Raw genomic sequence first — 23936 nt, forward strand, 5'->3', positions numbered from 1 at the left:
CACCTAATCCCCCAGGGGCACTCAAATGTGATGGTGATCAGATTTGTCACCTCCCAGAATCAATTCTTGGTCATTTACTGAGGACTGGGAAATATATAGCTCAGATAAATTAAATCCAGAGTTAATCTCAAGCCTTTTATAAGCCAGCGGTTATAAATACTTGCCAACAAAATCCTTTACCAGAACTGTTTTTGACAAAGGCGAGTTTCCTCTGTTCCCCCCTTATTTCATTTCCTGTAAATGTAACTAATGAACTGGACAAAAACTTAGTAAAGGGTAGAAAATGAAGTGAACCTCTGAAAATTCGAGTGCTGGTTCTCACTGAAAATAGAATTCTTGATAGCAACTTTCCTTTAGAACTTGAAAACTAATTATGGCCGTTTTTTAAGGAGGGTCAATTAGTTCAGAACAGAGTTAATCAATAAGAATGTACTGAGCCCCAGAGGGTGCCAGGCACTTCAGAAACAGGCTAGCTGTCGCATCAGGGTCTTCTCTGGTGCCTGAGCCAAGCTGACTTGTATCGAAGATAATTTTCTGATATTCAGCCAGGGCCCATTTCTGAGAAGGGTAGAGGCAGTAAAATGAGTCTTTGGCCCCTCCCCAACTTCTCCTACATTCTTGCCCTCAGCAAGATGTCAAGTCTCTCCAAGGTTTCTTCTTAACTAAGGTGATTAGAATTCAAGGTGTGAGCTCTCTGGGGAAGGGGAAAGTGTGAGATCAGAAAAGCTATCTGGACCCAAATGGGCTAGAACTATGGACCAATTAATAATGAAGTTAATATTGTGGAGTGATATTTTGGAGTAAAAGCCTTCGATTCCACCATGTAAGTGAGGTTGACATGGCCTTGACAGCTAGACATGAAGGGAGAGAAATGAGCATGTTGGGGGTTTTCAAGGGGGCAGGGAGTTAATGGCAGTAAACAGGCCGTCTTCATCTCAGCACTGTGGGAAGGGTGCCCTCCCTATCCCCTGGTCTCTTTGTAAGGTCATTCCTAACACTTGGTCTCAAGGAATATACAGATTAGATTCAATGTTAAAATCATTTCAGACTGATCAAGAACACACTCAATTGACAATGTTCTCTGTAACAGCTCTGTGTTGCCAGGTGTCAGACTGCATTTCTGCCTATTCCAACACCAAACCCCAGGTATGGCTGCCATTACTTCCACTGAATTCCAATTATTTCATTTTGAAAGATGCCACCCATGGGTCGGCATGTAGGGAACCTAACTTTGAAGTTAGGACTTCTCTAAACCATGCTGGCTTAAAATCCCAGGGAATTCCTTTTTGTGGCAAAGCTCCCAGGGTGTTTTTACACAAGGAAATGAAAAACTAAAATTACAGTATAAGGTATTCAGCTGATTTCCCTAGGGGTTTTTGGTTGGTAAGAAATGTACTACTGTGAAAATATCATAGGCTTGTAAAATTCATCTCTTTCACCCCTAAACCCATAGAGGCTATTCAGAAGCCTCAGATTTGGGGTACCTTATTTGTTATTTATTATTTGGGAATAATACATTTTATTAAATTCTCTATCCATTTTTTTTATTTTTATTTTTATTTGTTTATTTACAGCATAACAGTGTTCATTGTTTTGGCATCTCTATCCATTTTTTAAAAGTTATGTGTTTCAAATATGTGTTCATAAGCATTTTTAGTTTGATCTAAAAAAGACAACACATGTCCAGAGTACAAAATTTAAAAAGTATAAAATGATGTACAGGCAGAAATCTCTTTACATCTTTGTCTCCCAATCACCCAGTCTCAGGGGCAATCACTGCTATTATGGTTTAGTCTTCTTCTAGATATATTCCAGGCAGATTTATAAAGCAGGTGGTTTTTTTTTAATACAAATGGTAGACTATTATGCGAAGTGTTGTACATCCTGCTTTTTTCATTTGATATACCTTGGAGAGCATTCCATATCAGTATGTTCTTCTTAACTGCTATAAAATATTCCATTGTATGGCAATACCAAAATTCACTTAATTAGTCATGTGTTGATAAAAACAACCTAAAAAATTTAGCTTGCTTCTAATCTTGCACTAATACAAACAATACTGAAATCACAAGTCCTTTCACAGAAGCTGAGTACAACTGTAGAATAAATATTTAGAAGTATAATTGCTAGGTCAAAGAGAATGTTTGATTTTTAATTCTAATAAATAATGCAAATTGCCTTCTACAGAAGTTGTAACAACACGAGCAACATATGACAGTACCTGTTATCTACCCCTTGACCACAGAGTGTATTATCAATTTTTTAAAATGTTTACCAATGTGGTAAGTGGAAAATGATATCCCATTGTAATTTTATCTTGATTTTGTTCTTATAAATAAAGTTGAGTTCCTTTTCATATGTGGTAGAGCCATTTGTATTTGCGTTTCTGTCAGCTGTCTATATCTCTGCTACTTTCTTAATGGGTTTAGAGTTTTTCTCTTACTGATTAATTAGTTTTTTACATATCAGGGAAATCAAGCTTTTGCTGAGAAAGGCTTTTAAAATGTTTTCCCAGGCTTTTATCTGCCTTTTTACTTCTGTAACCCAATTTCTATTAGTTTTTGCCATATGCAAATGTTTGATTTTTAAATAGGATTTTAGAAATATCTTAAATGCTTTGAAAATTACTCACCAAATAATTTTTAAATATCACAGAACTGGTACCTGTCCTTTTCGACCAAGGAGACTTTAAAATTTTACATCAGACCTGTACTAGTTTTCCTTGCTGCATAGCAAATTACCACAAACTTAGCAACTTTATTTTATTTTTTTTAAGATTTTTATTTATTTATTTGACAGACAGAGATCACAAGTAGGCAGAGAGGCAGGCAGAGAGAGAGAGAAGAAAGCAGGCTCCCTGCTGAGCAAAGAGCCCAATGTGGGGCTCAATCCCAGGACCCTGGGATCATGACCTGAGCCAAAGGCAGAGGCTTTAACCCACTGAGCCACCGAGGAGCCCCCAAACTTAGCAACTTTAAACAGTAACTCCTTCTTATCTCAAATTTTCTCTAGGTCAGGAGTCTGTAGATGGCTTAGCTGAGCCCTCTGCACAGGGTCTCACTAGACTGCAATTACGATGTTGACCAGGGCTGAGGTCTCATTTGGAGGCCCAACTGAGGAAATTTCTTCTAAATTTCTGCCCTTTACAAAAGTGCCTCTCACCTTACTTGAGTTTTGGGAAATGCTATCTCCTTGAGGCTGCAGGGTTTATAACCATTATCTTCTTCAAGGCCAACAATGAAAAGAATTCTAGCAAATGGAGTCTTTTATAATGTGATATAACCATGGGAGTGACATCTCATCTCTGTTGCCATATTCTATTATTTAGAAGCAAGCCACAAGTCTTCCCAGTATCCAAGGGGAAGGGCTTATACAAGAGCATAAGTACTAGAGGGCAGGGATCACTGGGGTCACCTTAGGATCTGTCTGCCCCAGGTGTAATATGAAGTTCTATGAAAAGTAGAGAGATGAAATTGTTGGAGTATTCCCTCAAGCACTTAAACTACAGGAGGGAAAATAAAAATAACTTCAATGTAGGACATAATGTGGAAAATTCTACCATGGTAGTATAAAGTAAAATATTGTGAGCACTTAAAGGAAGAGGGAATCTGAGAAGTCTTCTTGAAGGAGGCAGCATTTCAGTAGCTTTTGAACAACTTTTAATGGTTATTGTTGTTATTGCTACTTTTATTATTTAAGACTTAGCATTTACTGAGTGTAACTCTATGCCAGGCAAGATTCTATGCAAATGGGAGTTCTCAGCTTTTGTCAACCAGGAAAGCTCCATTTTTAAAATCTGTTTTATATATTATACTTTTATTTAGGATTTTTATTTTATAGAAGGGTTTTATGGCTGAAAACCAAATATGAGACCATTGCTTGGGATCGAATAGGGGCTATGGGGATGATCAGTTCAATGCTAGGGCTAAGGTTCCAAAGTAAATTCAAAATCTACAAAAATTGGGGCCAAGCAGATGGAGAGGTCCACATAGTGACAATAATCACAAGAAGACTGTGGCTGGAGAGCAGGAAATCTACCTTCATCTAATCCTGGCCTAGACTTGGTCATGGGGAAAATGGGCTGCCCAAATTAGTGGGGCCAGGGACAGAAATGAATCAATGCTAAGCCCTTGATCTAAGTGCTTGGGGCAGAGAGCCTGAAGGCCTAATGGTAAGGGACAGAAGGGAGGGGTGTGAAAGAGTTAAGGGACATCACCTGTGAAGATTAGGAGACTACAATGACAGGACAGCAAGTAAAGTGTGGTGCGTTTAGCTGCCTGAATGGTTATCTTGAAAGCCTTCCTACTATTACAATTATAGTGAATAACTCACTTATTACTTTGAAATCACACCTTGTATTTCCTATTCTGATTCAGAAATGTCTGATAATAGCTATTCACTATTTGCCATGGCTATGGGTAACCTGCTTGAATCTATTTTTTAAATCATATCTCTAACTCATTCACTTACAACAATGTGCTAGCTAACTATACTCTTATGTGGAGCATCAGGGGCATCTGAGTAATTTGGGAAGGTTTGAGAGGAGCACATGCCCCACACTGCATGTTCAGCAGAGCATCATTCCCTTTTTTGGGTTTCCTTTGTTTAAAATTCCATACAAAGTTAGTTTCAAGAAGGGCTTTCTTGGTTTACAAAAAAAAAGAAAAAAGAAAAAAGAAAGATTTTTGAAAGTATCTATTAGTTTCCTCATCTTTACCCACCCTCCAAAAATCAGTCTAATTTATCTTTAGTCACATTTTATTTTTGACTGCAAATAGCTTTACTAAGTTTGACTGCTTTCTTTATTCCTTAGACCTAATTCTAAATAATTTTGGCTGCTACCAAAGAAATCAAATCTTTGCTCAAAGAATAAAGATCAGTCCTTAATGTGAAAATTCAACAGAATAGGCTGTAGTTTCTGAAGAAAATTCCAGAAGACAAATTCTGCAAGAATTCTGAATAGAGGTATCATTTTTGAAATATGAGCACAACTCCTCAAGATGAGTACTTTGAAAGATATAGTACTCAATGATAAACAGAGAAGAACTTAATTATTCACAGAATCCACATTCATATATATATTTTTTTAATTTGGAAAGCATTCCAAAAGTCTGTAACATAAGGCCTATATTTGAATTTAAATCTCTGTGACAATGGCAAATGGGAAGTGAACCATCTTGATTCCACTTTGCCACCCTATAGAAAGTTCACTTTCTTGAAGGGTTTGCATATGTTTATTCATAAAGGAGTCACTTGTATTTCTCAGGTAAAACTTACTCAATTTTGTAAGGAAAAGACATGCTATAAAGTTCTTTTGCCATACACCTCAACAGTTGTCTTTAAACTTTGGTATACTCATTTAAAACTTACTCAATCACTTGCAATCAAGTCCAAACAAGCCCCATAATTTTCCTACTGTGAGACTCACTAGAGAGCAAATGAGTAATCAATAAAATTTTAGGCCACAAACTCAAGTACAAAAAAAAAAAAAAAAAAAACACTCTATTTTCCTAAAACTCAATTTCTATTTCAAACTCAAATACCAGTCAGTTCAGAGTCTCTCCCTCATGGCCTCTCCATCCTCAGCTTCTGCTCTGTCTCTGGTGTGTTGTTTATGTTTCAGTGGACATTGTAGGGTCAAGATGTAGGGAACAGACAATCAGTCCTTAATTGTTGTCGCTTACCACCGCTAGATTCCATGAAGATATTATATCCCATCAGACCTCTCTACACAGTTACGGTCTACACAATTATTGCTTTCCTGGCTCAGACACGAGATCTCCTCTCCCCAGGTCTGAATTTCTCTCATCTATACCAACACCTATCTTAGACACCTAAATATTTTCCACGTGTACCACTCTAGGTATGGGAAAATTCTGCAAGGTGGTCTCAGGCTGGTCTGTCTACATGTTCCAAATAGTAATCTCCACTCTCCTTCCGGTCTGGATAGCAATTTATGAGGCTTATACCTCCTCCAGTTCCTGTCAATGAGGGGCTGGGGTGGAAACACAAACTCATTTTGTTCTTGAATCCTTACAAACCTGAGATTTCTATCATGTATACTCTTCCATTGCACCACTGAAGACTCAGTTTTGAGGGACGGGGACAAGGAGCAAGGCCTCTCTTAGAGACATTTACCAGCATATAATGCTCTTCCTCCCCTCTAATTATCATCCTTTCTGCCACACAGGTATTCTTAACTTATGAGAAAGGAAACCTGACTCACACAATTAAGCACACTCCCAAATCCACACTTCAGACTTTATTCCCTGAGTCTTTCAGGACTTAGCAGTTGAAAGTCAAATACTCAGGCTCTTTTAATTCAAAAGCTTTGGCTCTTAAACTTTCATTTCTGACCAAGATGGAATAACAGAAACACATTTATCTTCCTTCCTGAAACAACTAAAAAACTATTTATGAAATAAATGTATGAAATAAATAAATAAATTTATGAAACAGTGGTTTCTAAGACATTAGACATGGGGGTGGGGGGAGGAAAGTAATTCCTGAGATAGGGAAAACAAATGAGATGACTATTATAATTGCATTAGTTCACTGCCTGGAGAGTTTCAATGCTGCAGTACATGGGTGCATGAGGATCCAAGTAGAGCCCAGCAATTTCAGTGACTTGAGGAGATGGAGCTGGGAGTTTAGGAAGGCAAATGCTACAATTCACAGGGCAACATACTACAGAGGAGAATGTTATACAGAGGAAGAATTCAGGAAATATGACGACGTCCCCAGTAAGACTTCAGCTGAGTACTGATGAGTATAGGTATGAGGAAACTACTTGAGACCATGGAAAGAACCACCTTAAAGAAACAAACATCTCACAAAGAATTGAGAATAGTTCCTGTTCCCACCAGCAATAGGGGAAAACCTTATGATCTATGGAGTATGGATAGAGTACTCAGAAATGTTTTACTCAGGGGTGGAGAAAACTTAGCCACAGTAGTTAGGCAGCTCTAGTCCTACCTTAAAAAGCTTAAAAACAAGACTTGAAAACATCAAACTGTTTCCAGGTAATTCAGCCACATCCCAGAATAAACTTCAATAATATTTATAGACTTGAAAACATATTTACCACCTAACAAGGTAAAGTTAACAACTTCTGGTATCCAATAAAAAATTACCAGACATGCAAACAAACAGGAAAATACAACTCATAACGAGAGATTTAAAAAAGTAATTTGAACTGACTCAGTAATAAAACAGGTGATAGAGTTAATATCTAAGCATTTTAAACATTATTATGACAAATTTCCATATATTCAAGAAACTAGAAGAAAACTGTTAGGTAGAGACATGGAAGATATTAAAAAGACACAAAACTTCTAGATATGAAAATAATAATGTCAGAAATGAAACATGCTCTGGATGGCAGATTAGCCCATATTAACAAAAACACTTATGAACCTGAAGATATTGTAATAGACCCTGTCCGAATATGAAAAAGAGAGAAAAAAGACTGAAGGAAATAAAGGAAGCATTAGGGACTCAAGGGCACTTAATTAAACCATCCCTGTATGCTTGGAATTGGAGTCCACAAAAGAGAGGAGAGATTGGGAGGATGGAAAAAGCTAATCAAATTACTGGTGATAATGATCCAAATTGGATGAAAACTATACACTCACAGATCCCAGGGGCTCAACAAATCCCAAGTCCAAGAAAGACATCCAACACTTATTCTTGAAAAAAATCTCTGCAAACTATGAATAGAAGACAATTTCCTCAGCCTGATAAAGCCTCAGCCTGGCTATGAGAAACCTACACACCTAATAACCATCATACCTAATGATAATGGACTGAATTCTTTCCCCTAAGATCAGAATCTAGACAAGAATGTCTGACCTCACCTGTATTAGAGGTTTTAGATAGTGTAATAAGGCAAAAAGAAAAAGAAAGAAACGACATTCAAATTCGAAAGTAAAAATAACACTGTCTATTCACAAATGACATAATTGGCTATGTAAAATCTATCAATTGAGCTTACAAGATTTCAGGTACAATATAAGTCTACAAAAATTAATTGTATTTCTATACAGCAACAGTGAACATCAGAAACCAAAGCTTTAAAAATCAATATCTTAATTAAAGCATTAAAAATGTGAAATACTTATTCATAAGTCTGACAGAACATGTGGTGAAGGTCTGTGTAAAAATACAATAAAACATTGTTTGTGATATTAGAAAAAAAACTAAAAAAGGGAAAGTTTACCTTGTTCATGAGTGAGAGATCCATATTGTTTAAATGTCCACTTTTCTTAAATCAATCTATAGATTGAATGTAATCCCAAAAAAAATCCAGCAGACTTTTTGTAGAAATTGACAAGCTGATTCTGAATAACAAAAATCAATTCAAACAAACAAAAACACCTTAAAAAGAAGAATGAAGTTGGAGGGCTTACAGAACCTGATTTTAAGACACAAATCAAGGTATGGTGGTATTGGTCAAAGATAGACAAAAAGAACAGCGCAACAAATAGACTTAGCACACAAGGACAAGTAATTTTTGAAAAAGACAATTCAGTGGAGAAGGATAGTCTTTTCCACAAATTGTAATGAAACAACTGGATATCCACAGGCATATGAAAGAACTTCAATCTATACCTTAAGCTACATTTAAAAAATTGACTCAAAATGGATCATAGACTTAAAAGCAAAGTTTACAATTATTAAACTTCTGGAAGAAAACATGGAAGAAAAGCTTTGTAACTTCAGGTTGGCAAAGACTTCTTAAACACAATACTAAAAGCACCGCCCACAAAAAGAAATGATTGACATAGAGCATTTCATTAGAATGAAGAACCTCTGTTCTTCAAAGACACTTCTAAAATAATTAAAAGCCACAAATGGGAAGAAAATATTTGTTAATCCCAAAGATGATAAAGGAATTGTATCTAGAACATTTAAAGAATTCTCAATACTCAACTTAAATACTTATTTTTTTTAATGGGCCAAAGATTTGAACAGACACTTCACCATAAAAGATACACAGATGGCAAGTAAATACAAAAAAGGATGCTCACCACCATTAATCATTAGGAAAGTGCAAATTAAAACCATAACTGGATACCACTTATATTTATTTTAATGCCTGAAGTTTAAAAGACTGACCATGCCATGTGTTAGCAAGTATGTAGAAGAACTACAATTCTTAGACACTCATGAGGGAATGTAAAATTGTGCAAATTCTTTGGAAATCAGTTTAGCAGTTGCTTATAAGTACCTAGTGCATGACTGAATAATTCCACTCCTAGGTATTTAGCCAATAAGGAAGGAAACATGTGTCCATACAAAGACTTATACACAAATGTTCATGGCAGCTTTACATATAATAGCCCAAACCTGGAAATAACCCAAATGTCCATCAACAGGTGAATGGACAAACATGCTGCAAGTCATACAACGAAATATTACTCAGCAATAAAAAGGAATGAACTATTGATACGATAACTTGTATGAATCTCAAAATGATTATTCTGAGAGAAAGAAGCCAGACAAAGGGAGTAAAAACTGTACAGTTCTATTTATAAAACACTCTCAAAACCCTGCAAGCTAATCTATACACAAAGCAGATCAAGAGTTGTCTAGGAAAACAAGGCAGGGGTGGGAGAAGGGAGGAAAGGCGCAAAGCACTTTGGGGTGATGAATAGGTTTGCTATCTTGATTTTAATGATGGTTTCATGGGTGTATACACAGGTCGAAACTCATAATTTTGTGCACCTTAAATATGTATAATTTATTTTATGTCAATAAAGTTGTTTTAAAATGCCTTGACTCCTGGAACTTAAATGCATTTTCTCTCTTTCCCTCTCTTTTTTTTTGTATTAACTCTTCTCCAAGGCAAAGGATGCCACCAACTGAATGAAGGAAAGGCAAAGCAGACAAGCACAGGCACCAGGGGACTACTACCCTAAGTTTGTATCTCAAAATGCACCATGTTATACAAGCACTATAGTCTAGTGGAGGGAACACTGGACTGAAGGTGGCTAATCTGTTTGTGTCATCTAACACTCCTTTAGAGAGGGTTCTCTTGGCATCATATATATGTCTAACTTTGTTGTGAAAATGTTCAAGGTCAAGGAGCTTGCCCAAAGCAGAAGTAAGTTGAATAAATCTTGTCTATAACATTCTTCATTTCCCCTCCCTGAACATCTCTTCCATAACTTTCTATATCACTCTCCCTCCTCTCCCATCCTTACTTATCCCTACTCAAGACCCAGAGCTTTCATGCTTTCCACCAACCCACTCACTCCTTTGTATTCTGGCAGACACCGAAAAGTTAGATGACAGATTTAGCCTGATTAAGATATTAGTAATACAGTGTGAATCACTACACATAGCACAGGGTTTAAGGGCACAGACACTGGAACAAGGCTTCCTGGGTTCAAATCCCAGCTCCATCACTAAATGGCTGTCTAACCTGGAGAATGTTACGTAACCATTTAGAGCCTTGGTGTCTCTGTCTATAAAATAAGCATTACCGTACGACCTCATGGGTTAGCTACAAGGATAAAATGGTCAGTATTTCTAAAGCATTTAGAACAGTATCTGACACACGGCAAATACTGTGTAGTGTAAAGTAAATTAGTTATATACCACTGTCCAAGGACCAGGTTTGTTTTTTTTTTAAATGAACACTGACATCAAGAAAACTAACTCGTAAAGATGTTTGTTTATTTATTTGACAGAGAGAGAGACAGCGAGAGAGGGAACACAAGCAGGGGGAATGGGAGAGTGAAAAGCAGGCTTCCCATGGAGCAGGGAGCCCAATGCAGGGCTTGATCCCAGGACCCTGGGATCATGACCTGAGCCTAAGGCAGACGCTAAATGACTGAGCCACCCATGCACCCCAAGAAAACTAACTTATAATAGTGGATTGGTATGTTTCCTGGAAACCCCATGGCAGAAATGTCTATCAAGAGATAAAAGCAATTTCATGGCACATATCACATGCCCCTACCTGAGTGTCCACTACTTCCACCTCTATAGCAGCCCACTGTAAGATGCTCAATGCCCAGATGCAAATTTGTGGAGGTGCATGAAGCCATACCTCCTGATTTGGACTGACAGAGCTCACATGCTGTCCTCATAGCTGCCGTCCCAATGCTCTCTGATCTGCTCAGAACTCTCAGAGCCCTAAGCCTGAGAGCCACTTGCCTTTCAGCTAAAAATGCAGTAAGTCTGCTTCAGCAGAGTCTAACAGTAGTAAGTACACATGCTAATTCAGTTTTGAAGCCTCCTGGGTGAAATCTTAACTCTTTCAAGGATATGTAAACCCAGACTGAAATGCTCATTAAAAACATTTCAGAGCTGTTAATCACAGTGGCTTTTAAAAGGCAGTGGAGCCACAGCCTGGGTTGAAGGGAACCCAAACTTTCTCAGTGTTATTTATCCTCCAATGCCTAAGCTGTCTTGAGAAAGAAATTATATCCAGCAGGATTAGAAGATTTCTCCCGAAAATCTATTAACCCAGTATTGGCAAGCGTGGGATACACCCTTAGCCAGAAGGTTTTCAGGTTTCTACCTTAGCGGTTTGCCATTATCCTATAGGACAGCAAACCTAATTTGTAAGACAGCTGATTTCCATCTGGCTCCTGGGGTCCAAGACCCCAGGGACGCTTTTATTCAACATCTTTCCTACAATCCTTTATTCAGTGTCTGCTTTGAGCAAGACTCTATAGGGGATTCGAAGAACTTTGTAGTATAAGCCCTGTCCTTCCAGAGCATAGGAACCATATTTGGGGCAACTGTCCCACCCAGGGCCCCACTGTCAAAATACACTTTGGAGAGGAAAAAGCAATGTTTATATACATGACATACCTTCAGGAACTGCCAATTTGAGCGGAATAGACATCCAAGCCAAAACCAACTCTTCTAATGGCTAGCAGGTACCAAATCACACTTTCTTCTGTGAGAATTATAATTGATAGGGGCTGTGTTTAGCTGGATCTATGGAAAACATACTGATATGGGCCACTGGCCATTTGGGTCCATGTGTAAACAGAGAAAAGGTATTGAGAGACCAAGAGAGAGAAGATGTTGTAATAGCAGAAAGGAGAACATACGGTCTGTATTGGGCAGAGAGAATAGTTTCTGGGCCCAGAGGTTGCCAAGTGCAACTTCCAAGGGCTCAAGTTGTCCTCAATGCCTACATCAGTGGTATTAAGGGTTGGTTTGTGAGCTTGCGGGGGGTTCCCATTCCTGTCAACCAAGCAAGTTCTGATTAAAACTAATAAAACTTAGGACTTGATGTTTTTAACCTACACTATGTCTGGTACTAAAAGATCCATAGGTTGCTATTTTCTGTATGTAGAAAGAGTCCCATCTTGGGTTTAACATACCAAGATATGTGTCTGGTGGGACCAGCCTATCATGTGCCTGTTTGCAAAAGGAGTCTTGTTGCCTCCTGGGAAAGAGTATATTCTAAGGTAAGAGAGAATTCAGGCATAAAGTTCGGCCAGTGCTCAGTACAGAGACATAGGCATTTTAGAAGAATAGTAGAGCCTATAGTAGTAGAGCTTCAGAGCCTATCCTGAACATTCTGGAGGAGATTGAAATGAAGGCCCGCTTTCAAAAACAAACAACAAAAACAACACCTCTCTGATTTGGGGATATAAAAACATCACTGTTTTGTACTCCAGGTAATTGAGTGATTCCTACGCTAGGGAGAGAGATTCTTCCCAGCTCTTCAGTGCAACACCTGGTATAGCTTAGGAGGGTCAAGTTTAGCCTCAGCAGTTTGAGGCTTCTGGACAGATCTCTGTGACCACAGTGTGGTGACTGACTGGTGGTCCTGTGCTCACACGTGTAGGTACCTCCAGTGATGAGAGGCATCAGTAGCCTCAACGTAGGCCACAGGGGAAATAAAGAACAAAACACAGGAGCCATAAGAACTGGGTCCACAAATGTATGTGAAATATCCCCAGAAACTCTCAAAAATAGGAGGGGGGTTGGAAAAAGGAGCTTCAGAAATGTTTCCAAAATCCCATATTGGCTGGACAGCCCTGCAGGTTGAAGGATACTATTCCTATCACTATTATGACAACCCCTCCTCTTTCTCACTTTGGTTTTTTAACTAGAGGCTTTGTGTGGCCAGAGAAGTAGGGCTTTTGTGGGGGAAGCAAAATTTCCTTTTAACTGTGCTTCCATTTGTGAAGAGTTTTCATTTCACTTCTGTTGTTCTTGAATTTGATGAACAAAGCCACCCAGACTCTTGATCATATCCTAAACTTTCCCACCCTCGACCCCTTTCTCTCTGAGAACTGAAGTTTCCTGATTTACCTTCTCTATATTCAAAAGAAAATGCATTTCTAGACTGGAAAGCAGTGATGACATATCTAATCATAGCCTCTATAAAATAGGGATTTCATTAGCACCTTCAAAGTCTACCTCCTGAGGGGACAAATGTGTCTGCCATAAGATAGCGGCATGGCAGAGAAAACCTTTGATTAAACTTAAAATTTAAATCTAAAGCAAATAATAAACACAAGAGCAAATTTGCAATGACACAAATATCTTAGTTTGGACCATGGCTCAGCAAAGCATTGAGGCCCGTGCTTTCAGCAGGCTAGGTCTTCCTTGCTATGCTAAGCACATGTGGGAGCCAACATGAAATCTGAATAATGCTTTGAAGGAATGTAGTTCATTCTGGGAAGATGAAAGCACTTTGCAGACAGCATTATCTCTTTAATTCACACACATCCCCTATGCAAGTAGCAGATAGGAAGTAGGAATTTATTCTGGGATTCTGACTCCATTATTGTTAAGTGATTTGCATATTTATGGGAGCTGAAGGACCCCTGAAAAATGAACACAGGGAAAGGAGAAATGCATAGAACCAAAGTTAGCCACCATTAGGGTAATGCAGTAGCTGATAGATGGTAACACCATCTGTTTACCCTTAAGCAAAGGCACCAAGGGGGCTTGCTCATGGGAAAGCAAATCATCTAGCTTAGCTGAAGCAATGGGTCTTCTATGGGTCTGTGGAAAAGTCGCTGTGACAGATGGAAAGGGATACAAGGACCAGAGGAAAGAAGGTAAGGGCAAGAAAAGTGGCAGTGAGGTCAGAGTGTAGCGAGCTTGGTACACTGGTATGAGCAAAGAGTTTGGACTTACTTGGGTAAAACATGGGGAGTTGCTGAAGGTTTTATAAGATGGGGCTGATATATCAGAACTGATTTTAGGAAAACTAACCAGTGAGTAGAGCATTTGGAAGACAGAGAAAGACTAGAACATCAAGGAAGGCCCAGTCAACACCAGACTTTGATGCTGAGAATCTGGCTCCCGAAGCACTGATCAACCACCTTCTCTCTAGCACCTCAAGAGCCACTGAAGGTACTGAACCTTTAGTGAGTTTCAGCAAAGTGAAAGGGTCAGGGCCAAATATGGATGCTTTGGGACCTCTGCCTCATTGAGGTCTCAGGCTGAGCTGCCTCAGGTTGCTAAAGTTCTGGTCATCAAATCTCTAGAAAAGGACTACTCTCTGTAGAGCCTATCCTGGCCTAGCTGAGTTCTTGGCTCTATTCCACTCTTTTGATATCACTTTTCTTTATTTCCTCCTTACCAGCTAATCAACTGAGTCACTTCCTAATGCCACAATAGCCCCAGCGACAGTACTCTAATTCAGCAAACATTTCCAAAGTACACCATGTGCCAGGCCCTGTGCCACAGACACTGGCAAAATCACAGCGAACAAGTCCCAAATGCCCTACCCTTGCTGACCCACGGTTTTGTGGATTCAGTATAAACCAGAGACCTCCAAATGAAAGCTGTTTAAACTTATTAACACTGAAAAGACTCTATTCAGCAAACCTAAACAAACTCTCATCTACATGGGCTTGCATTTTGTTTTCCTTTGCTTTGCATTTCATGCACAGCTGTACACTGTAGGATATTCAGCAGCATTCCTGGTTCCTATCCATCTACACTAGTTGCATGCCCACTGTCGCAACTGTGACCACCAAAAATGTCTCCAAACGTTGCTAAATGTCTCCTGGAGAGAAACATCACTCATGGTTAACCATCATTTTAGAGGAGCCACACAACTTGACATAGATTCAATCTTAACCTCTAAGGAGGAGTTCCAGGTCACAACTTAGTTTCTCTTCATAGTAGCTGGTCTCCATATTCCACAGAAGATGCTTCTCCCTGGAACCTACAAACTCTCATCTACATGGGCTTGCATTTTGTTTTCCTTTGCTTTGCATTTCATGCACAGCTGTACACTGTAGGATATTCAGCAGCATTCCTGGTTCCTATCCATCTACACTAGTTGCATGCCCACTGTCGCAACTGTGACCACCAAAAATGTCTCCAAACGTTGCTAAATGTCTCCTGGAGAGAAACATCACCCATGGTTAACCATCATTTTAGAGGAGCCACACAACTTGACATAGATTCAATCTTAACCTCTAAGGAGGAGTTCCAGGTCACAACTTAGTTTCTCTTCATAGTAGCTGGTCTCCATATTCCACAGAAGATGCTTCTCCCTGGAACCTAGAAAATGGGGTCCTGGGAGAGAAACAAGATGGTCCAGAAGAAAGGCACCACCTTTCCTTCCCAGCCCAAACCTGGAAGAGGAAGATTCAGGTAAGGATGCCTTGATTACAGGGAAGTCAGTAGTCTTCTTCCTTTTCCTCCTGGCTTGAGTACAATGCCCAGACGTGCTTATGGCTTTGATTATTGCTCTCTGTGAGTGAGAAGGAGGCACTGAACTCCATCATCGGCTCAGGAAGGCCAGAAGTGTGAGGGAGGTGGGTGTCAGCCCCAGGGAGCTCTTTCTGCACTGGGGACTTTGTTCCACTCCCAGGCATGCCAAGGTTTGCAGCCACTCGGCTCTAAGGCTGAAGTGAGGTGGTAGGGACGAGGAGAGGATATTTGCAGAGATAACGGCAGTGCCCATCTGCATCGCAGGATGTGCATGCTGAATTTAAAAGAGAAGAAAGATTAATGATGCTTTGGTTCCTCAGAGCCTCGTAGAGGCATCAAGGTCCATGATCCATCCTCAGCTTTGCAGACTGAAATAATAAATTTGTCCGGGCTCCTGAAGCGAATGCAATTCAGGGCGACCAACTTAAACTAATCAGACTCACCAGAGAGAGATATGCAGGAGCCAGGTCAACATTTTGTTGCTACTCATACACAGTGAACAGTCGGTCTTCCATGGCCTGAATTTTGTATCTGCATTTTCTATATCAAAGTTTCTAAGGTTCTGCCCATACTCAAATTCTTTCAACAAATTTACTAACACATTTTTTTTTTTAATTGAGTGCCTTCTGTGTGCCTGGTTCTGTGCTAGCAAATCAAAGTGCATGATCTCTGCCCCCTGGGAGGGTACAATCTAGTCAAATTAATAATTGCAAGCTCCCCCTGTTGACTAGTAAATCACAGGAAAGAGCATGAAATGGCTTTAAGAAATGTATTCAAGGCAGAGAAAATGCTGATAAGCTATTTTAAACCCACAACAGAAGACAGACCTGGCATCCATCTCTCTTCAAACAGTAACGTCTAAGCTCTAATAAATTCCAGCTTCAACATGTGCTTGCTTATGAATAAAGGCAAATTATCGTGCCTCCCTGACTGGCAGCTTCTTCATTTGTAAAATGAGGTACAAATGTCTTTTTCTGTCCTTCATAGCACAAGGTTATAAGGAAAATACATGTGAAGGGAAAGGGCTTTGTTTTAATGACGGGGCTGCTGGTGGTCACAGAGGCAGTGGCCAGAGCAGCTGCTTATGTTCTGTGGAATTCCACTCAGTAAATGGTTTTTAGGTGCCTACTCTATGTATCTAGTCCTAACTGAAGAGGAGGAAACAGGGCTAGTAAATATGGCAGGTCAGCATGGATTTTGTGAGTCTGTTGATGTAAAAAATAGGAATAATGTGTCATAGTACTCTAAAGGATCATTTATGCAGGAGAGGTATATTGAGAGCCTCGGTGTGTCAGGAGCTATGCATCTGTTTACAGAAGTAAAAATGGATGATCTGGGAATCATTTCCGTGGATCCAATAACAAGCTTTTCTCCCGCTGCCTGGTTCCTGCAGATGAGCTGGTTATGGCTGATAAATTGCTAAGTATGTGTAAAGTTCTGTAACATTATTGATTCAGGTGTCCTTCACAAAGAATAAGAAGAGGAAGGAGGGAAAGGAAACACTATCGGATTGCTCCTCCACTAAAATAACAGAGACGATGTTTAAAACTAACAAAAATAAAGCCCTTTCTCCTCTCAAATCCTATTCCCAAATCATTTCAAAGGGTTATTATTAAACTTCAGAAAGTCTTACAACATTAGAGTATATTAAATTTCAAAGATCCATTAAGTGCCATTTTGCTGCAGAGAAAGGCAAGGTAGAGAGAACTAATTCAAGAAGGGGAAAAAAAATCTGGAAGAGAAATTAATTTTAAAGGTCAATTGTCCTCCAGAAACAGCTGAAAACTCTCATAGGAAGCAATGGCTGGGCTTTCAGCAAGGTCACTTTCTCTCCTTAATGTTCAGAGTCAGAGGAGACACCCTTGTGTTGGACACCACATGGTTAAGTCACGATGATCTGAAGAAGTGCCACACTATTTATTCTCTTTCTTAAAAGACCAGCTCCCTTCAGCCTGCCACCTAAGTATCATGTTCTCATTGCAGCTTTACAACAAGCTTCTGCCACTGGGAAAGGGGTGGTGTGTGACATAAAGAGGGGTCACAGGCTCTTCTGCTCTGTAGTGGTCCTCAACCAGGAACAATTTTGCTCCCCAAGGGACATTTGGTAATGTCTGCAGTCACTTTTGATTGTCACATCTTTTGGGGGCAGAGAAAGGTGCTACTGGCATCTAGTTGGTAAAGGCTGGGCTGCTAAACATCCTAAAATGCTAAGACAGCCCCTCACAACCCAGGAATTAACCAGCCCCACATCTATACGGTCCCCAGACCAAGAAACCCTGCTCTGAAGGGATTCTCTTTATTTTTCTACCCCAAGCTCCACCCTCTGGATAATGAACTCACATGTTGAAAACTACATGAGCCATTGAATGTAAGATAACCACATCAAGCCCTTTTAATTAATGGACAATCCTAATTAGTTCATTATCTTCTTCTCCCTCCTTCATTCTTTATTCATCTTGGGTAGAATCACAAGCAACAGCATATGGATGTCTTACAGTCACCAGCTCACATAAAGGAGGGTAGGAATGTTGCTGTCATCCTGCTGTCTGGGCCACAGTCCAATCAAATTTCAGTATTTTGCATGGTATTCTCATAGCCTCACTTTGCCAGGCATCAGGGAGTTGAAAAACAAGTCCCAGCGGAATTTGCTCCAATATATCTCATTGTGTGAGAGGAATCACAGAGAACTGGATGATGTAATATTGATTGCCCGTTAGTAAAGAGAATAAGAATGTCCGCCAAGAATCAAGCCCAAGAGCTGGAGATGAAGAGGAAATGATGAGAGGGCTAATATAGTAAATGGAGACATCAAGCCACATGATATGTGGACCGAGGGGGCTTCAGCGGCATTGGGGGTGGTGACAGTCATCTCTTCCAAAACAGTACAGGTTTTCTCTTACAGAATTCCAGTCGATGTATCATCCTCTTCTGTTTGATCATCTTGATGTCCGTATTATCTCAAGTTGTCATCAAGCTATGTGATCTAAGCCAGAACAAAAGCTTACTGCCTTCCTTCAGTGAACTGAGCAGGTTTTATTCCTCTGCCCTGAATTCCATTTAGCCAAATAAATGTTTTCATCATAGATCCTGCTTGTTGATAAAGAAAGAGGCCTACCTCAATCATCTCAATAGATTCTCTGCTGTTTAATTCGGGGTGTTTAATACTCAGATTTTTTTTTGTAACTGCTTTACTTCTAAGAGGTGCTAGTCAGAGGTAATTTTCAAGTGTACGGTCTCTCTCCTCTTCAGCACATTTCTGCCACACAGTTTGTTTCCATTCAATAATCCCTTGCTGATACTGCCAAGGAGGGGAGGGGGCAGAGAGGAAAAGGAGCCAAGCTAGTGCCCCTCAGGGTTTATTTATAGCTGAAGCTAAGTAAATCGCTGAGCTCTGAGAGCCTTAAGCAAAGGCAGGCATTTGAAGATCAGCCTGCTTCGTTCTGATCATCTTTCCTGCATCAACCATCCTCACAACCAAATCATGGTCATGGAAACACCTAGTATTCGTGGAGTGACTGTGAGGCTCACAACCACTTTCCCATAATGATTCTCTGTAACTCTATGAGAAGGCAGTCATTCTTCTCGCAGCTAGCTGGAAGCCTGTGGGTAGAGTACACCCATTACACCTACTGAATTTGTTCCATGTTAATATAACCAAGCTTTTTCAAAGAGATAGAACTTTATCCTTTTCTTAAATGCTGTCTCTTTTCTCCACCTGGGATTCGAGAGCTCCCCTATGCTAACCATATTCCAAATATGCCACATTTGTAGGCTCCAGGGGACAGGAGAACTACAGAGTAAGCCTTGTCTGAAAAACTTGACTTAGGGAACCTGGAATTTAAACTCACGTCCTAGATATCTCTTTTTGTGGCTCTTATGCCCTGCTTTCCTTGGCCCGAAAGGGAGCTTCTGGTTCATGCTGAGCAGCTCTCCTGTGCTGCTAGCTGTAGGCACCAGGCCTGTGTTGGTGACAGCAGAGCTCTCCATCTACCTATGACTTACACTGAAGCAGTCACATTTTTTAAGTCTTTTTTTTCCCCACAATGTCATATAACTCCACTTCACCATGATAAATACCTAGTGTAAATATTTCAGTCCCCATACCCGCCCAGGAGAATCCCCTCCTTCCTTTCTGTTATCATTAGTTAATCTCCAGATATCAACAAGCCACTTGCATTGATGACAAAGCAGGTTTCTAGATACTTTGAGAATTTAAGAGATACAGAGAGAAACTCAGTCTTTACCCTGAAGGAGGAAGTTTCAATCAAAAACTGGATGAAGAGAAAGTTTGAAGCCTCCACTGAACCTGTCCTGTACCCTTGGCCCTGAGTTGGGTGTTTTGTATATGCAGGTTCATTCAGCTCAGGACAGCCATGGAGCTTAAATTATCCCTATTTCAGAGAGAGTTCAACAGACTTGTCCAAGATCACCTAGCACTACGTGGCCTGGTCAGGAATCAAGTTGGGTCGTGCCTGTTTCTAACCCTTTGAGCTGCTTCTCAAAATCAGTGTACTCCAGATGAGACCTAAACCTCCAAAGCCCAAGAAGGTAAGGTAAAATGACAGCAGTGAATCCTGAGTTAAATCCTTACACACACACACACACACACACACACACACACACACACCTCTCAACAGTGTTGACTATCCAACCTGACCTCTGGATTCATCACATGCACATTAACCTGTCTCTGAAGATGAGAAATCTCAACCTCCTATGTCCTGCTGAAGGATAACATGAGGATCCTGGGTCACCCAGTGGCAAACAATGAATTCCCTGCCTTGGAAGAAAAGTATAAGTCTAAAAGTAAGAGATGTCTGAGTTTTGCTCTAATGAGACCCCAGCAAGTTGCTTGGTCTTCGTGATCTTGGTTTACTCATTGGCCAAACTGAAATTCATTTAATAAATGGGTTTTTAGCATCCATTCTATGCCAGGCACCCTTTTAAATGCTGGTTTGTAGCATCTACAACCAGACAAAGTCCCTTCCCTAACAGCCCTTATATTCCTTGTGGAAACAAAGACAATAAACAAACAAATAAAAGGATTCCAGAGAATGAAAAGGTCTTTAAAGACAATAAACAAGGTAAGGTAATGTAGAAGCATGTGCTGGAATAGAAATAGGGTGAGGGCAGTGTTCCCTGAAAGTGGCCAGAAAAGCTTTCTTGGAATAGGAGGCATTTTAGCTGAGCACCATATGGTGAGGACATAGTCATTGGAAGAGCATGGTCAGGGAAGCACTTTCCACAAGGCAGCATCAATGCAAAGGCCCTAGGGCAGGGACCAGCGTGACACATTAAAGAAATAGAAGGAAGGTCAGTGTAGAGAGAACACAGAAAGCAGAGTGAGCAAGGTGAGAGTGGTATAGGATGGCAGGGCTAGATCCTGTGGGTCCTGTAGGCTGTTAGTAATAATATCTGCCTTCCCAACTTGCCAGCATTACTATAAGGCTCAGATGAGACTAACACTTTGGATGGGAAAGTCCTTATAGCCTAAATATGTAGTGTGTTCTTCGACCCTGTAAAGGTGTTATATGTTCCCTATTTGTTGCCAAAGTCTTTTGCCAGTGGTACTCCTGGGCAATCCTTATTAAATCACTCTTACTGGGGTGCCTGGGTGGCTTAGTGGGTTAAAGCCTCTGCCTTCGGCTCAGGTCATGATCTCAGGGTCCTGGGATCGAGTCCCGCATCAGGCTCTCTGCTCAGCGGGGAGCCTGCTTCCTCCTCTCTCTCTGCCTGCCTCTCTGCCTAGTTGTGATTTCTCTCTGTCAAATAAATAAAATATTAAAAAAAAATCACTCTTACTGCTGGGATTGTTTTTGAGGAATGGATTGTTTGATCAGACGAAGGCAGAGATATTTGGCCCCAACTTTTCCTTCTAACAGGGATGGTAGGTTCAGGGAGTGGATGCTCCCCCCAGCCTCTAAAGCCATCCTGAACAAGTAGCAGGGAAAAAGCTACACTAATTACTCTAGTCAAGAAACAAACCACATGAAGCTCTTTTATTGTAGTTCTGTCTTTTTCCTTTGTTTTGCCACATATTTGTGGTTGGTAATTTGGGAAAGAATAAAAACCTTTTGAGACGAGATCATGTCTCCATATCCTCTGTCTTCTGACAAAATTAAAATGCACGTGCTGACAAGAAAACAGGTAGGTTGCTTTCTGTTTCCATGAAGGAACACAAGCCAGAACCCAGGCTGCTGGGGAATGTCAACAGAGCTTTGGGAACAGGAAGTTCATTAAAAATGTAAAATAAATGCAGTGATTGCATGTGGTTGTCTTTGGGGCATTTTGCTTTAGACCTTGAATGTGTTGGAAAACAGTACTGCAAATGCCATAATTATTTTAAGATACAAAATTATTTAAATTGGCTAATGAATGCAGACCCTGACAGCAGTCTGCATAAATCTGGGTTTATTAGTATGTTCTTGCAGACGGTAGGTGGGGCTTGGAGGCAGCTTTATTCATTAGCAGCATTATCGGCACTGTCTTCTCCTCCTCTGCCCATACAAAGACAGAACGTCCTAAACTGCATGATCACCTAGAGGCAAAATAGATCTCCGCATACGATAGCTCAATTAATTCTCATAATTATTTTCTCTTACTAGTCTATTTTACCTATAAGAAAGCCAAACAGAGGTTAAACATCTCACCTAAGATCATATATCCAGAAATGGCAGTCACTTGAACCTAGGTCTTGTTTGCAAATCCTCCCTCCACAATTATATGATGATGGAATAGTACCAGTTAGCAGATTGCTCTAAAGTGATGGGTTCTGTTAGATGGGAGACTTTTTTTGCAACTGGGTTTCTAGCAGTTTCCCGGGATAAAAGAGGATCTGTGCAGAAAAGCAGTTCTGTAGAGCCTTTGCTTATTCATCAACGTGTCAGACCATTTTCTGCCAAGGACACTCATCCCCCACTCCTTCCTTCCCAGCCATTTTACTGGCAACTGACCTTGCCGTGGATTTAAGGCGGTCATTGGCCATCATCACCTCTAAAGGGCAACAGGTCTCTGGAAGGTAACGAATGTGAAGGTAACAGAATTCTGTAGCAGCTATCTCCACCTGCAGCTTCCTGTGCACCACCTCTTCGTTTTCTCTCCGAGAATCTCCGTATTATTACTATGGTTGTTATTCTCTAGTAGAGGGTGGGGATTACAGCTATCGGAGACAATGCCAAAGTACATATCTTCTTCCATTTCATGATCATTAACCTTATCAATTAACATTGAGTACTTGCTGATGCATGACACCAAACAGACTTTGAATTCTGTTCAATCCCAAAGACTTTAGCTCTCAAATTGACCTTGGTTAGAAGGACATAAAACTGTACACTGAGAAGGAAGTCAAAGTGTCAGGAATTCTGGGGACGAGTGTGAGGTTACAGCCCCAATTTCTAAGCAAGATGCCCCTGAGAAGACATGGCAGTCAACTATGGCTTAGCCAGCTCTGATCCTTTTGATCCCACCCAGCAGAACTCCAGAAGGTTTGATCATCTTTGTCATATGGGATTATTTGGAAAGGCTGAGTTAATCCCATTTGTTGTCCCAGAGGGTAGGGAGTGAAGAACATCAAGAAACTAAGTGATACCTAGTTTTATACTGGCAAGGGCATCACACCTTCTATATCCTAGGAAGCAAAAATCTCCTCTGCCTGCTTTCTCTGGGACCTACACACAAGCCTGTCATTCTTGTTTCCAGCACCATCTCATCCAGGAGGAAAGATCTGGTATTCATTACCTCCCCAGGAGGCTTGGGCAAAAAGTCAGGCAGGACTGAGGGATGGGAAATCCCATACCACCACAGAAAACATACCAAAACAGAAAACATCCCATACCACACAGAAAACCTCATCCAAGCAGGCCATGAAAGGAAATCAACCTTTGAACAATACATTCACAAAAGTGTAGATGCTAGATTCTTATTATTTCTTTTCTATTTCAGCTGGGATTTATATTTTAACCCCTAAGTTATATCTCTTCTTTTCCCTAATACAGCTGGAGACAACTGAATTCAGCTGGAGACGATAATCACAAATCCTGTGAATTTAAAAAGCCCCAGAGGTATCATTGCCCATGTTCAGAGATATCAAAGTACCTGATTTTAAAAGGGCAAACCCAGACAGTTCAGTAAATATACAATAAATCTACAACATGTTCTGGGTAATAAATACATACTAAATTCCTACTGTGTTCTCAGAACTATGGTAGGCCAACAAAAATGAGTAACTTAAGTCTCTTGAGGAATTCACACTTCAGTGGAGGGTTATATTTTCAATGTAAAAG

This window comes from Meles meles, chromosome 5 (assembly GCF_922984935.1).
Source record: "Meles meles chromosome 5, mMelMel3.1 paternal haplotype, whole genome shotgun sequence".
NCBI classification, from domain to species: domain Eukaryota; kingdom Metazoa; phylum Chordata; class Mammalia; order Carnivora; family Mustelidae; genus Meles; species Meles meles.